The sequence below is a fragment of the Marmota marmota genome, unplaced genomic scaffold, assembly GCF_001458135.2.
Source record: "Marmota marmota marmota unplaced genomic scaffold, marMar, whole genome shotgun sequence".
Taxonomy (NCBI): Eukaryota; Metazoa; Chordata; class Mammalia; order Rodentia; family Sciuridae; genus Marmota; species Marmota marmota.
This window is the reverse complement of record NW_026000211.1, coordinates 35,012,564-35,029,289: the sequence shown is the minus strand read 5'-3', so window position 1 is coordinate 35,029,289 and position 16,726 is coordinate 35,012,564.

Sequence of the window (16,726 nt, the reverse complement as noted above, 5' to 3'; positions counted from 1 at the left end):
TCATCCACTCGGCGTGGGCGTGGTGTGGGGCGTGGGGGGTGTGGGGGGTGAGGGCAGGGGTCTTCCCCAGGACATTTTGTTGTGTATAACCACTACTCTTTTTCCCTGCAGGTCTTGCAAGAGTCCTTTGTGCACTCACTGCTCTTTTTTACTTGGGTCAGAGTTTCAGTCCTTCACCCTCAATGAGGTTTTGGTTTGGGAGTGTTTATCTAGGGTGTCACTTGAACCAGCTGCCTTTCCTAAGATTTCTGTATCTCTTCAGATCACAGTTGGTGCTGGCTGTGGGGATTAACTGAGAAAAATGTGCTTTACCTAAAAGCTACACGTGAAAATCAACTCCCAGTTTAATATACGCAGTCATCTGCTGGTCCTGAAGTAGTCTCATTCATTCTAGGATTCTCTTTCAAGCATTATTTTGGAAGAAAAATATTTTCATAGATAAATACTCAGGCTAACTCAGTGGATATGATCTTGGAACTTCCATGATTGTCCACCTAAAGATCAAAGTATTATATGCTGTGTGCTTTTTAGTCATTAGTGCTGTGAAGGTTAAAAATGCTTTTCATGTTGGTGCACCTCTTTTACTGGCAACAATGAATGTTTGCTGTATGCTGGAAATAGGCTGAAGATATCCTGCTGTCATAGCATGTCAGGTGTGTTTGTGCACATTTGTTTAGAACCCTTTCTCTGTAAGCCAGGCGATTATTATTATTTTTTTGGGGGGTGGGGTAGGTAAGGACTTTGCAATTTCTTCTTCCTGTCAGAGTCTCTCCTGCCAAGATGGTTTTCACTGTTCTAGCTCAGTATGAGTAGAAGACCGTGGACATCTTTACTGGTCATCTGTCAGCTTTGGTTTAGTACTGACCAGAAAACATGTTTATCATGGAAAGAAGTGAAAAACAGTTCAATTCCCATTGTGTATAATTTTTTATAGTAAAAATAAGAATCTGCTGTTTTTTCACTTATCTGTTCTGGTTTTAAAGGATGAGGTATAAGCTATGTATTTTTCTGTATTAATATGACATTTAGGGCTGGAATTGTGGCTCAGTCGTACAGTGCTTGCCTAGCATGTGTGAGGCACTGGGTTCGATCCTCAGCACCACATAAAAATAAATAAATAAAATAAAAATATTTTTAAAATGTCATTTATTACTTTTTGTACCATGAGTAAAATTTGAGGTGTTTTGCCATAATTCTAACAACAACAACAACAACAGTATGAAGAGAAGCAATTTTTGGTAAGTATGAAGAATTTCAATTTATACAAGTTGTCACATCTTCAAAATGGATTGTGGGGAATAGGATTACTGTATTCCAAATTGTTCTGTCCTTGTCTTTTTCCTTTAGTGCTGATACCTGTAAATTGCTTCTAATCAGGTAGTTTTACAGACTTAACAGAAAGCAAGTAATCAAAAATGTCAAAGAAAAATAGGACAGTGCTGTTTCTTGGGCTGGGTTCCCTTGACGTTCAGGAAAATCCTCATTTGATAAACTGCTGAATGCAGTATTCTTAGAGCAAAAATGGATTTTTCTTTTCTAGTAAGGGAATGTAGTAGCACATCTTGTTCCTTTTTTTTATCACTGAAATAAATTTTTATTTAATGAATAGTACTTTTTGTGTTCTGTCCTACATTTCAATTCAAAACTTTATTTTAAATGTCATCAAATTGCAGTTATTTAATTTTAAAAATTTAATACGATAGAAAGTCTATGGTACTATTTCTTATGAACAAGTATGACAATGAAATTAATGTTGAAGAATTTTGAGGTTCTATAAAAATAGCAACTTTATATTTACTTGTGCAGTAGCTTGTATTTTCAATATTTTCTCAAAGGCCTATGCACTAAAGATTTGATCCTCAGGGTAGCACTATTGGGAGGCAGTAGAACTTTTAAGTAGTGGAACCCAGTAGAGGTCGCTAGGTCATTAATTGCATCTGTGCCCTTGAGGGGGGCTTGTTGGATCCCAGCCCCATCCTCACTTTTTTTTTACTTCCTGACCATGAGATGAGTTGTTTGGCTATGTCATTGGCTCCTACCATTATGTGTTCCAAAGCAAAATGGCTCAGTAAACATGGAATGCAACCTCCAAAACTGTAAGCCAAAATACAATCTTTCACTTTGTAAATTGATTATTTTTGGATATTTTTGTTTATAGTGATGGAAGTTGACTGTTAACATGCTTAGAAAAAAAATCAATGGCAGTAAAGGTATATTTTACAAGTTCATGAAATAAGGTTTAGAAAAGTCCCCTGAAATCAAGAATACAATGAATAACAAAATTTACACACACACAGGTAAAAATATATGACTGAATTTAGTGCTTGTTAAGATTTAGATGTATAGTGCCTCTCATACAGTTTCAATTCATCACTTTCTATGTGTTTCAAATGTCTTCATCTTTAACGTATATTTGTATTATCACCACAAAATATATTCCAACATTTTGTGAAACAATTCTTTTCTCTCATTCTTAAGACCCTTCCTCTTCCCCTCATACATCATAGGTCCCATATTCATAAATCCTTTATATGCAGACATGTGACATAATTGTTTTCATTGTAGGAGAATTAATGAGTAATGATTGCTGAGAGAAAAGACACTAGGAACATCAAGAAACATTTTAACTTAATTTTTAATTTATTTATTATTTTAGTTGTTGAAAGACCTTTATTTTATTTATTTATATGCAGTGCTGAGAATCAAACCCAGTGCCTCACATATGCCAGGCAATTGTGTTACTGCTGAGCCACAGCCACAGCTCAATTTAATTTTTAAAAACAATTTCTTCTAAAAGATTGGTTAAAAAGGAAAAGATAATAGATGTAGCAGAATATGTACTACAAAACAGAAGATAACTAAGTACTTGTGGCAATTATTATTACAATTCATCTTTTCTACTTTCAAACCTCAGCATCATTAAGAACCATCATAAGTTCTTTTTTAAATATTTTGTTAGCTATACATAGTAGAATGTATTTTGGCACATTATACATATATGGAGTATAACTTCTCATTCTTCTAGTTGTAGATGATGGAGAATTATATTGGTGGTATAAATCATATATGTACATAGAATTATAATGCCCAATTTATTCTACTGTCTTCCCTATTCCCATTCCCTCTCCCTTAACTTTATTGCCCTTTGTCTAATCCAAAATAACTCTGTTCTTCCCTATTCCCCCCACAATTGTGAGTTACCATCCTCATATCAGAGAAACATTCAGCCTAAAGTTTTGGGTTATTACACTTAGCATGATTTTATCTATTTATATCCATTTAACAGTAAATTCCATAATTTCATCCTATTTATGGCTAAGTAATACTCCATTGTGTGTGTGTGTGTGTGTGTGTGTGTGATATATGTATATATCACATGTTCTTTATCCATTCACCTGTCAAAGGGCACCTAGGTTGATTCCATAATTTAGGTATTGTGAATTGAGCTTTTAACATTGATGTAACTGCATGACTGTAGTATGCTGATTGTAAGTCATTTGAGTATAACCAAGGAGTGGGATAATTGGGTCAAATAATGGTTCCATTCCAAGTTTTCTGAGGAATCACCCATACTGCTTTCCAGAGTGGTTGTACCAATTTGTAGTCCCACCAGCAATGCATGAGTGTACCTTTTCTCCCACATCCTTACCAGGATTTATTGTTACTTGTATTCTTGATAATTGCCATTCTGACTGTAGTGAGATAAAATCTCAGTGTAATCTTAATTTGCATTTCTCTAACTGCTAGAGATGTTAAACACTTTTTCATATATTTGTTGAAAATATATGAAAATTTGTTGATTGTGTTTCTTCTTCTGTGAAGTGCCTGTTCCTTTGCCCATGTATTAGGTTTTTTTGGAGGATGGGGTGGGGGTGGGGTGGGGTGTTAAGTTTTTGAGTTCTTTATATATCCTAGAGAATAATGTTCTATCTGATGTATAGGTGGTAAAGGTTTTCTCCCATTCTGTTGGCTCTCTTCACATTCTCATCATAAGTCCTTATCAAGAAGCCATAGTTACAGAAAAATATATATGAACAGCTTTTCAAACCCTTACCACATATCTGCTTCTTGCGTGTTTTTTCCCATCTCAATAAATACCAACTTCATCCTTCAGGTTACTAAGACAAAAAAAGTTATTCTTGAGGACAGAGTCTCTCTCTCTCTCTTTTTTTTTCCAAGACAATTGTCCAATATTTTATGAAGTATTTGATATAAATTCTAAGTGTTCCTCTTCAATTTCATTGCTACCAACCACAATTTTAAATTAAAATAATAGCCAACTACATTAACAAAAGTAAGTAAATAAAAATACATAATGAGTTGTAGGCAAAAAATAGGGGAGAGGAAGGGTGGATGAGTCCAGACCTATTTTGTCAATCTATTATCTATCTATCATTTACATCTGTCTCTCTCTTTCTGTTTATCATCATCATCATCATCATCTATCTATTTCTTCAGAGGTTATTCTAATGGACAGAGAGATCTAAGGATCATCATTTGTACCATTTTCCACGTGGCCTCTAATCTCTGGTTCAAACATTTGTTTTGTTTGGCCTTCTCCTCAAGCAGCTTTGAAATTACTATTTAGATTTTATCTGTATGATAACATTTTTAATCCCATCTGGGTGTTTTCAAATGTAACTTTTTCAAAATGCCTTTCTTTTCAGTCTTTTATAAGATTGAAAAGCTAACACTTCCTTATACTGGCATTACAAATACCATGTATTTGTTTATTGTTTTAGTCAGCTTTTTGTTTCTGGACTAAAAGACTGAACACAACAATTTTAGAGGAGGAAAAGTTTATTTAGGGGCTCATAGTTTTAGAGGTCTCAGTTAGACAGCCAGTTCCATTCCTTGGGTCTTGAGATGAGGCAGTAGGGCATCATGACAGAAGGGTGTGGCAGCTCAGGTGATGATCAGGGAGCAGAGAGAGAGAGAGAGAGAGAGAGAGACTCCACTTAACCCAGATAAAAAATATATACCCCAAAGCCTTCCCCCAATGCCCACCTCCTCCAGTCACAGCCTGCCTGCCTTTGGCTACCACTCAGTGAATCCTGTCAGGGGATTAATCCACTGATTGAGCTAAAGATATCAAAACCCAACCATTTTTCCTCTTTACATTCTTGCATTGTTTCACACATGAGCTTTTGGGAAACACCTCACATCCAAACTATATATTTATATTTGTGGATCTTTTTCATTGATAGCATTCTGTACCGGTTTATATGCAGCTACTGTAGGGTGCTTTGACTATATCACCAATACTTAAAATGATATCTGACATGAGGTAGAGATTCATTAAATACGCATGAGATAAACTAATAAATACATAAATTTATCCTCTACTCAATATTTGTATTTCTATTTCTTCGGCACCTTTGATACTTTCTGCCAGAGGAATAATAATTATTAATATTTATTATTGTTGGGCCTGATGATTTTAACTAATGCTTTTGAAATTTTAAAAACAAACCTTTTATCTCCATCATATCTATCTGATATTAAATTTCTTGCTTTTTGATCATCGAAAATGTCAAATATCATCAGCCTTTTTATTCTAGCTTGGTTTCTTATCACTGTATGAACAAATATCATCAATAACACAATATTATAGAAGAAATTAATGTGTGTGTGTGTGTGTGTGTGTTTGCACGTGTTGTAGGATCTGACAAGAACAATTTGGAGGAGGAAAGATTTATTTTTGCTCATGGTTTCAGGGGATTCAGTCCATGGTCAGTTTGCTCTAAGGCAGAAACTTCAGGACAGAAGGGCATGGCAGACAAAGATTTCTTAGCTCATGGTATCCAGGAAGAAGAGAAAAACAGAGGGAGTCAGAAAGAAAGGAGGGGTCTAGGGAGAAAATAAATCCTTGCAGGGAACTCCCCCAGTGCCCCAGTGACCCTTTTCCTCCAACTAGCTCCTACCTTCCTGTGCTCCATCCAACTATCAGTGGATTAATGAACTGATGAGGTTGAAGCCCTCACGATCCAAGGATTGCTTAACAGCTTTATCTCTCCACATCACCTGTGCATTGTGGACCAGGCTTTGAACATATAAACTTTCAGGGGACATTCCAGATACAAACCATAACTATGTGTGTAAGATATTTATATAATTTATAAAAATCTCTCTCCTCTCTTTTCTATCCCTAAATTTTGAAGATTGGAAGAGTATTTTGATATTGAATAAAAATTTGGAGTAAACAGAAGCAAATTAAATTATTAAAAAGAGAAACATACAAGAAAAATACATTGTATAATCTTTCATTTTAAAAAAAAATCATTATTCATGCAAATAAATAAGTGCATGATTTTTAATATTTACTAATGTAAGATTTGACTTTATTTATTTATTTATTTATTTATTTAATACTGGGGATTGAACCCAGGGCCTATGCATGCAATACATACAAAGCATGCACTCTACTACTGAGCTATACCCATAGCCTCTGATTTTATTTTTATTATTTTAATATGCCTTATACCTTTTAATTCCTAATATAATTATACTAATTCTCCCTCGAAACATTAGAATATGTTTTCTATTTTTTTTTCTTTTTTGAATTCCATATAGCATTGTTGTATAATTGTAATTTTTAGCTCTTAATATTTCATTTAATTGATGGTGAATTTGTGATGTATGTGTGTTGTATGGGGACTCAGTGAGTTTAGTTTCAGATAATATGTTAATATTAACTTGTTAATTGGGACCTCAGTTCTATAATCACAAGGAATTAAATTCTGTTGACAACCTGAAAAATCTTTGAAAAGCCACAGATACTCAGGTAAGAGTGTAACCTTTGCTATCTTCTACACATCAACTTGTAGAGATGCTGTAAAAATACCAAGGCATGCTGTGCCTGAACTCCTGACCGATGGATACAAGAAGATAATGGAACAATGTTGTTCTAAGTTGCTAAGATTGTGTTAAATTTCTAAAGAACAATATGAAACTAATATATTCAATGCTTTATATAGTTTTGCTATATGAGAGTTGGAATTCCATTACATTTTTAATACTACCTCAATGTAATATGCCCTTTAACTTCTTTCAAACAAATTGGTAGAATTTGAGAAAATATGTCTGCATATCAAATCTTAGGTGGGGCCCAAATTTAGAAACAAACACTAGTACATTTAGATAATCTTTTTGGACCAGTATCTGTTCTTCTTGGTTTATGCACCATATGATTTAGTTGGTACCTATGTTATATTATTTGATATTCATTTTACAGTTCAAGGGATGTGACTACCATGTGAAAAATTTGAAAATAAAATTATTCAGCATAGATTCCATTGTGACCAGTGCATTTATTTAAGGAGATTTATGTTACGTGGTGCTTTTCTGAGCTGTATGATTCATTCCATATCTCAATATATTTAAAGATGTCAATATTTTATTAATTGGAAGAAAGATTTGTTTGAATTAGTTAACACTTTGCTTAAGTGCAGGGGACCTTATAAGCAATAGGCACTGTTAGGATTAAATGCTAAGTTTGCAAGGTCTATTGCTCTTTGCATCTAACATAATTCATTTATTTATTAGCAATTTATATTCATCTATAAAATGAACACCAAACAGATTATTTTATCTTCGAAAAATTCTATAAGTGCAGTCCTCACAGATATGCTATTGATTCATTTTTTTAGTTGAGGACATTCTCTTTCTCCTTCTTCTCTTTTCTTATTTTTTCAATATTATTAATTTAAAATGAGTAAAGGAAACATTTATATTAACTTTTACTTTGGGAGTTCTTGGTAAAAATGGGTAAAAGCACACAAAATGAATATACATTGTATAGAAAGAGACTGAAGTGCAAAATATGGCTTCTGAAAATACCAATGAAAATTATTTTCTCTAGTTGACAGACTCTGTCCTTGTAAAAATAGGGGGAAAATTAACAAATTCATATTTTTAAAAACAGAAAACAAATGTAACTATAAAGTGGTTCTCTGTGCCTTGGAAATTTGTAATTTATTTGTTCCATATTCAGAAAAAGAAAAAATATGTTTTAAATTTTAAATAGAACTATTTTTATCTTAAATCCTCTATGTTTTCATCCTATTGAAATTTATCCTATTATTTGTGTATTTATCCTGTCTTTGAATAAAATTCAGTGGATTTTTTATTAAGATACTTCTTCATAAGGGGCAAGTATGTGTCCATATGTTGAGGTGTCTGAGCATAAACTCCAGGAGAAGAAAATGCACCACAATAATAGATTCTAGGACTACAAACTGCATTATCATTTAGAGTTTTTGGTGCAGAATTTGGTGGCTCAAGAGGCAGTACAAATAGACCAAATGGAAACTCAAGTAAATCAAAGGACAAATTGGTATCCAAGGTGTTCTTTTTCTCAAAGGTGATACGGAATCAATGTTTGCCCAAAATTCTTACACAAATTCCCATGAAAGAGTAAAAAATTATCAATTTCCCAGATTTGGGGTAGAATGCATTTAGAACTTTGTTGATGCCCTTGCATCATATCTCTAAAAACATGTAAATTTTACATTATCAAAAATTTGTAAATTAATTCTCTAAGAAACATTCTGTTTATTCTGGGATTTTCTGCCCTTCTGTCACATTATTGTGTAATTAATTGTAAAATCCAGTTTGATAAACAAATTCATTTTTGAGAGGTTGTAGCATTGTACCAATGTGTTATACTTTTAAAAACCACAACTTTGGCAGCAGTGTGCTACCATGGAAACCATCTGGAGGGCCTAATCAAAGCAAACCTCCCCACTGATCTTCATATGATTCAGGTATTGTTCTATGTACATTATTTACATCTATCTAATTAATCTTCACAAAAGCTATATAAGTCAAAAGATGAAAGAACCAAGGACAAATATCCTAAGGGCACAGAGCTAAAAAATACAAGAACAATTTGGATGCTGGCCATTCTTTTTAATATGTTCTCAAATACTATACTAAGCTACTTTTCTTAGGGCTGTCACATTTTAACTGACATATTAAGCAAATTACTTTTAAGTTTTTAGTTGTTTTTCAGTTTCTTGTTCTGTCAAATAGGATCTCAATGGCTATGTTTCATGAATATTGAGAAGATTCTTCCCACCCACATCCCTCACAAGTGGTGAAAATGAGGTTCCTCTTGGTGGAATGGGCTGGCTGTGAAATGAAGATTAAGAAAAATAGAGCCATTAAAAAAAAACACATAGCACAGGAAACAATTTTAAAAGCAGGGTGGAGGAGCTAGCCAATCTTAGAGGTTGAGCTTTTATACTGAAAATAGCAAAATGGAGCTGTTGCTGGCTTTATTTATATTGAGGAACCTCAAAGGCTTTCCAGGGAATGTTCTTTGTCAAATAAAGTAGGAGGTGGGTTGTGCAATTCCCAAGGGGTTATACCCAACTGCTGAGCTACAAGAGGGGTCTTCCTAGTAGAGTGAAATAGAGGTCATGTGCCTTGGGCAATCAAATGCACTCTGCGGGTAACACAGTTAATCCCAAGGAAAAAATTAAATCTCCCTGGCTTCAATACCGAGTGAAGAAGATCCTCAAATAATTCATGGGTGGCTTCCTGCAGTTCCTCATATGTATATGCGTCAAGATTCAGATGTTTCAAGTAGCCTCACACATGCTGGTTACGTTTTTCATTCCATTGCTAGCAAAATAAATTTAAAAAAAAAATAGTTGGTGACTTGACAATTTCCTTATTTGCTTAGCACACATTACTAATAATATTTCTTTAAAATATGAAGACACAGGATTCAAATGTTTAAACCTTGATTCTTTCACTTGTTTAACTAAAAACATAAAATATGCCATTTTTAACAAATCTGGAGAAAGAAAATATAAATTTAAAAAAAATATGTGGATCTCTATTCAAAGATATTCAAAGATATCTTTGAAGCAAAAATTTTAAATATTAAATTGGTTAAAGTCTTCTTAAAAAATAACTATTGATTAGCAAAGTTCTTTGCTATACATATTAATTTTCATAAAATGCAAAAAGAAAAGCAAATATTAAATATAATATTCAGAGTATCAGATAAATAAAACTTCAAAATAAGAGGCCATGACTTCTCTGCATAGGTCCACAAACAATTGATCAAGCATTTTTCTTTTCAGTCAATCCTGATTAAATTGTGAATTTTTTAAATGCCATCTTCCTTAATTAGAGTTGAAGCTATGAAATTATATCTTTATGTGTGGATATTATGCCATATTATCTGCTTTGTTTAATATCATGCTAAGTATGCTGTGGAACATTTCAAATTGCCTTATTGGATAGTTGCCTGAAAAATAGGATCCCACAGCTTGCAGCTATTTTCAAATAAAGTAAGGAAGTTTCAACACTTGTCTCTTAATTTTTTTAATGGCTTCCCATGTTCCCCTTCTTCACAGAACTAAATTTACAAACTGTAAACTTCAGATAGAAGTGATTTTTCCAACTGAACCTCTAGGCTGTGTTCTGAATAGGTGAACCACAATGATTTGTTGATTGCAACAATTGACTGAAGGTTTTCCAAAGAGATTGCATGTCATATTTTTCACGAGAAATGTGATGAAATATACTAGCCCTCTACAATTGACTTGGAAACATAAAAGTAGAAAGTTAAAACTTATTCACCCTTAAAACTTCCAAAGAGTTTCTCCTGGAGTTGGGAATAAGGTCAATATTACTTATATTACATGGAGAGCAAGGAGAGGAGAGGGGCAGGGGCCCAGGGTGAATTTAAGAACAAAATGCTGATGAGTTACTTTGCATTCTTGATAAATCTCAACAGACAACTTAAGTATTTCTGATGTCTCAAATTAATGATTTAATACAGTCTTAAAAAACAATTTGAATTGGGCTCACATTATATAGCATATCATAAAAAGTAAACTACTAAGTATTTTGTGACATTTTGAATCCTACATGGAGAACTGACTTATTAGAAAAGAATTTAGACTCAGTTCATGCATGACACAGATGTTAAATATTGGAGAATTTTAGTAATGAGTTCAAAATTGGATTATTTGACAGTATATCTGTCTATCCCCAAATATAACTTGAGCCCTTGTCTTCTATTACCATTAAAACCATCAATAATAACAAATTAAAACAGTGAGATGTTTCATTTACAGTTTTGATAACCATGTAAAAGTTCTGATGGGGCAGAACAGAAAAGGTATGACTATTGTTCACATAATGTATTCTATATAAAAAACAATGGTGTCTAAGCTTAGTAGTATTAGTAGGATTATAAGTCAACACTGAAATAGGGAGAACATTTCACTGATGAATGTAAGGATAATGTTTAGTCTACCCTTTTTCCATATGATGTTTTACTCAGAACTACAAAGTCCCCTAAATACAAATGTAGACTTTTAAGTTATTTACCAATTATAGTCTACTTACTTTTTGCTAATTATATCCCAGTAATTTTCTTGAGAAAGAGATACTCAAAGTTGGTGAAAGGAATTTTCAATCACAGCTCAAGGTGAGAGGAGACAATTGGTATCAGAGGAAATAAAATTATTCACCTGGATGATAGGATTCCTGCTTGTTGTGCAGAATTTGATTAAGTTGGCTTTGTGATATTTATCTAGAGTCCTTAGGCCTTTAATCCTGCGTTTTTCTTGTCTAGAACACTACAATACTCTAAGGTACTCTCTGGTCAAAATTCTGTGATCTGAGAGTGCAGTAAGAGATATTTTCTTCAGCTTGGTTTTATTTTTTGGACTTGCTGATTTTCTGCATGTTAGAAGATTTTCCATGCTGCTTTCAAGGATTCACAGGTCTCAGAAAAAGTGGGATCCTTAAAATATTCACAGCAACCACAGGGCTGTTCATTTACAGCAGTAATCTGTGACACACTGGCAGAGAAACCCAATTCAAGTAATGAAGGATATTTTAAGCTCAGCTCATTTGGATAAGATTGTTTGACCATAATCATGTGGTTTTCCAAGTATTATTTTATTTTTCCAAGTACTAGGTCTTGTTTAAATGAAAAATGTAAAGCATTTACAAAGCAATTATTATAAACACCAAGAAGATGGGGGTAAAGGAAAAAAAGCAAAAAACTTTTTGTAGGTTGGAAGAAAGGTACCAATTCTGGTATGCTCAAATTTCAAAGAAAATGGATTATTCCTTTTATATGTCTCACCAGAGTGTTCTTACTCACCCATAATTGAACCTAAAGCAGTATTATAATTTTTTTAATTAAAATGGTGAGAATATTTGATCATGGGCTTGACTCTCCATTAAACACAATGAGTTTTTTTGTATCTTTATCCTCACATGGATTCTGGATTTAAGTTTATTAATATGATCATTTTTATCATTTAAAAATGACCTCATGTCCAGTATGATTAGGGTTACATGGCGTGTTACTGAGATAACATTATTCACCCAAGGTTCTGCACATTCCATAACTCATGTTCTGGCTGAAATATCTTGCTCTCCTAGAAAAAATTTAAATGGATAATGTTACAAATCCAATGATGGGAAACTATGTTCTTGCTGATAATTGCTTCATATTTTGTGAAAAGTCAATGTGCCTCATTGTATATAGGATTGGAATTTTATTATCTAGATTTGGTGTTATGCAATCACATTCATATAGATTGTTACTTCAAGGAGAATGTTAAATTTTATAGTGTATTGCTAGTTGAAAAAAATTGTTTATATATTTAATTTTTCTTGTAACAAAACAAGTAGGCATTTATTGAATAAAAGTATTAGAATACCTATAGACATGAAATAGAGGTAAATTTGAAGTAAGGAATGATATCACAAACACTAAAACCAGTTTCCTTTATAAATGTATGCATGTGATCACGTGTATGCTTCCACACACACAATATCAGTGATATTTGTGCTTTTAATTTGGAAAAATTTAAATACTGCAAGTAGTAAAATCAAGGAGAGAATTAATCTGTAACACGCAAAATGCATTGGCTAATGGTGCTAGTATTATTATTTGCACAGAGATTATCTGCAGAAAATTCACATTGCTCACCTAAGGAAGTACTTTTTTTCCAATTGCAAGTACAATCACTTGTTGATCTTTTAGCACCTCAGATAGCTTACATAATATTGTTTAAAATGATTATTCAAAAATTAACTACAAAAATCCAATCTCAATTATTCTACTGTGGAAAGGATTTTTTCCATCAGTTCTAAAAATACAATCCAAATACTTTTCATAGTCTTACTTTTAGTTTTAGCTCTAACTTCTAAATCAACTTGATCTTTTGGTCTTTCAACTTCCTCTGATTATATGTATGGCTGCGATATTTTTGAAGTTTATTGGGGCAATTTGGAAATTTAGCTCTGATTGCAAGAGTAGACAGTGCACTTGGTTCTTATTGTATTGTGGGAAGAAAAATGCTGCTTGTATGTAGGTTCAAGAAGATCCAGAAAATTATAGCTAAATTGTTCCAAATAATTAAACAAAGTAAATCAAAGTATAAATATAATTTAAAACAATTTTCAGTGCCACAGTAATTTAACTTTACCGTAAAAGAAGTATGAAATATAGTGAGGCAACTACTTTTTTCTGTTCTTCAGTATCATTACCAAATACTGATGTATGTGCTGATATAATTGTTAGATAAAATAAACCCCAAATTAACAATAACATCAATTATTTCATGAGTATCCTTTAGAGATATTAACTCCATGAGAACAGTTTCTAAAGGAAAATACCTTTAAAATGATATCTTTGTTAATCCTAACACATAATTGAAAATTATAAGATAATATGTTTTAATGAAAATAAACTGCATTGAGGGTCAGGAGCTCTAAATTACTGTTCTAGTTTTATTTTTTACTATTTGAAGGCCTTCAAAAAACATCATAAGCCTTATTTGTATCTAATTTTTTTCTTCCATACAATGCAGAATCTGTATGAAATCTAGTGGCACCAAATTTTCCGTTATGTACTATCAATTGGCATTCCAATGAGCTTTATGACTTCATTATAATGTGGAAATAGTATAATTAAAATCATTGCAAAAATGCTAAATTATTTTAGTTATTCTGAAGCTAACTGTACATTATTAAATAGTTTAATCCATCCCATAATATATCCATTAATAAAGTCTAAATGCTAAAATGACATAAAGATTCCATGTGTTTAAAGGCACCAGTTATAATATATTAAGATCAAGAACCAAGAGCTAAAGTAAAAAACAATTCAGGAAGCATGAGTTCAAATGATGCCTCATTTTGTAATACCCTAAATAGGAATAATAGTAATATTTTTACAATGTTTAAGAAATTTATTGCCTAATATATCTTATTAAATTTATCTAATAAACTATTAGAAGTTCTCATGAACTCTCTGTCATTTAGCAGACAACTTATATTACAGTATGCTGAAAAAATAAAATAAAAAGAAATAATCAAATAGATGTCCTTCATCTATCAAACATCTGCAAATCTCCAGTTTCCTGTTTTTTTATTTTCTTTACCATGCAGGGAAGCACCTCTTCCTACTAAAAGCTCTCCTCTATTGCTTTGAATTACATACCCTTTTCTAAAGGGCAACCCCTTGGTTTTTACCTCTTTTCTTACCTGTTACCTTTTTTTATCACCATCATTTCTTTTCCATTCACCTAGAATCATGGTCCAAAGTCTCCCATAATTAAAACACCCTGATGTTACATTAAATCTCTGAATTATGACAATCTCTATCTTCTCTTTATAGACAAAAACTTAGAAAACATTGTCTTTGTAATTCATTTTCTCTTCCTCATTCTTAATGATCTTCTCTATCCAGTTTATTCTCATATAACTTTACCTGTTACCACTTACTCTACTCTTACCAATATACTCATAAATGTCTCGTAGTAAAATCTTGGACGTTTCTTATTCTTGATCATTCATTGCAATTCCAAAATGTTGAAAATATTAACACTGTTAAGATGATTTCTTCCCATGCATTCTGTACCACAGCTCCTTCAGTTTTCTCCAAGCTGTCTACTATATTTTTCCATTTAATCCAAATTCAAAACACTGAATTTTCTTAGAATCTGTCACTTAATTACACTACACACGCCACACTCTCTCAATTAATTATGGGATTTATTTCCATAGACTTAATGTCAGGTAAAGTGGAAGAGCTTTGCATTTATCTACTAGTTGTAGCTTCCTTTTATGCTTATAATGAAAGTCCATCTGCTTATGTGACATTATTGATTCTCCTCTCTCCCTATTTTGTCTATTTTTTTCTCTTTCTTCAACATTTTGTACGTAACTCAGATTTTGAACAATTTGGTCTTTTTTCTTGCAGTAATAAATGCTTAATTCATCCCATGGCTGGGTATTTCCATTTTTTTCTGATATCACTTTAAATATTTCCTTTCTTGCAAAGACTTCTTCAACCATCCAATTTAAAGTTGACTTCTCTCATTATTTTTATTCATAGAAATCTATTCATGTCCTTTGATACATGATATAATTAACATTCATAATTCATTTACTTGTAGATAATCTATATTTCCCATAAAATGTTATGCTTCTTGAGATCAATTACCATAGACACCTACTCATTATTATCTATATCATGTCTAGCATTAAATAAAGAATGGAATAAAGAATAAGCCAGAATTTCCCTTCAAAGTTTTCTGAACCCAGAGCACATTAGTGGCAATGCCAAAAATTGTGACTTTCTACATTGACCTTAAAGCAAAACTAATTTTTAAAAGGATATGACATATAGAGAACTCACATTGCAATTAGCTATGTAGTATCCTGTCAATTTTCATAAGGCCGGAATGCAAGATGATCTGTCATACTCAGAATTCATTTTCCAACCCAGCAAAATTGTCTCTAGACGTAATTGATGGAAACAAACAAATCTCCTTTATTCTCTTGATATGATATGGAAAAAATTCTCCATCCTAGGAGTTTCACCACCTATAGCTCACAGCTTTCCATTACCTATATCCATAGTCCTGGATCAACCCAACCCCTAAGATATTTATTATTATTTAGTGATTTAACTCACATATTTTTACATGTATTCCTTGAAAAATTCATCATATAATGGTACATAAATGCAACAATATAGTTTTTAAATTAAAACTTCAACAGAGTGTGGTGATGCGTGCTTGTGATCCCATGAATTTGGGAGTCTGAGGCAGGATGATTAGCAAGTTCCAGGCCAGCTTCAGCAACCTAATGAAATCCTATCTCAAAATAAAAAAATAGAAAGGATGGAGAATGTAGTTCAGTGGTGAAGTATCTCTGGGTTTAATCCTCAGTACTGAAAAAAAATAAATAAAAACTTCAGTGAAGGATATTAACATATGAAATAATTTATAATATAATATGATAAATTGATATTGTTGGCAGAGGACATAACATAACAACCACTATAGAGCATTAAACCAATGCATCAATGGAGGACTAGTTCTTAATTCTTCAAAATCAGGAAACAGCATCCCAAACTTGGGGTCCTAGAACATATTTTGCTTGTTTTCAGGAAGCTAAGAATAAGCCCTATGTACACTTTCATCTCCAATACTTTCCTACAAAACAGTTCCACAGCTAACTATACCTAAGTTTTATGCTATCCCACCAAGATAATCTATTGCAGATCTAAAATTTCTTCCCCAGAAAACATTCACAAATTATATATTTTCCTCTTGCTAAACTAAAGGTCTCATTTAGTTGCTTTATATATATGCTTTATATATATGCTTTATATATATATATGCTATATATATATATATATATATATATATATATATATATATATATATAT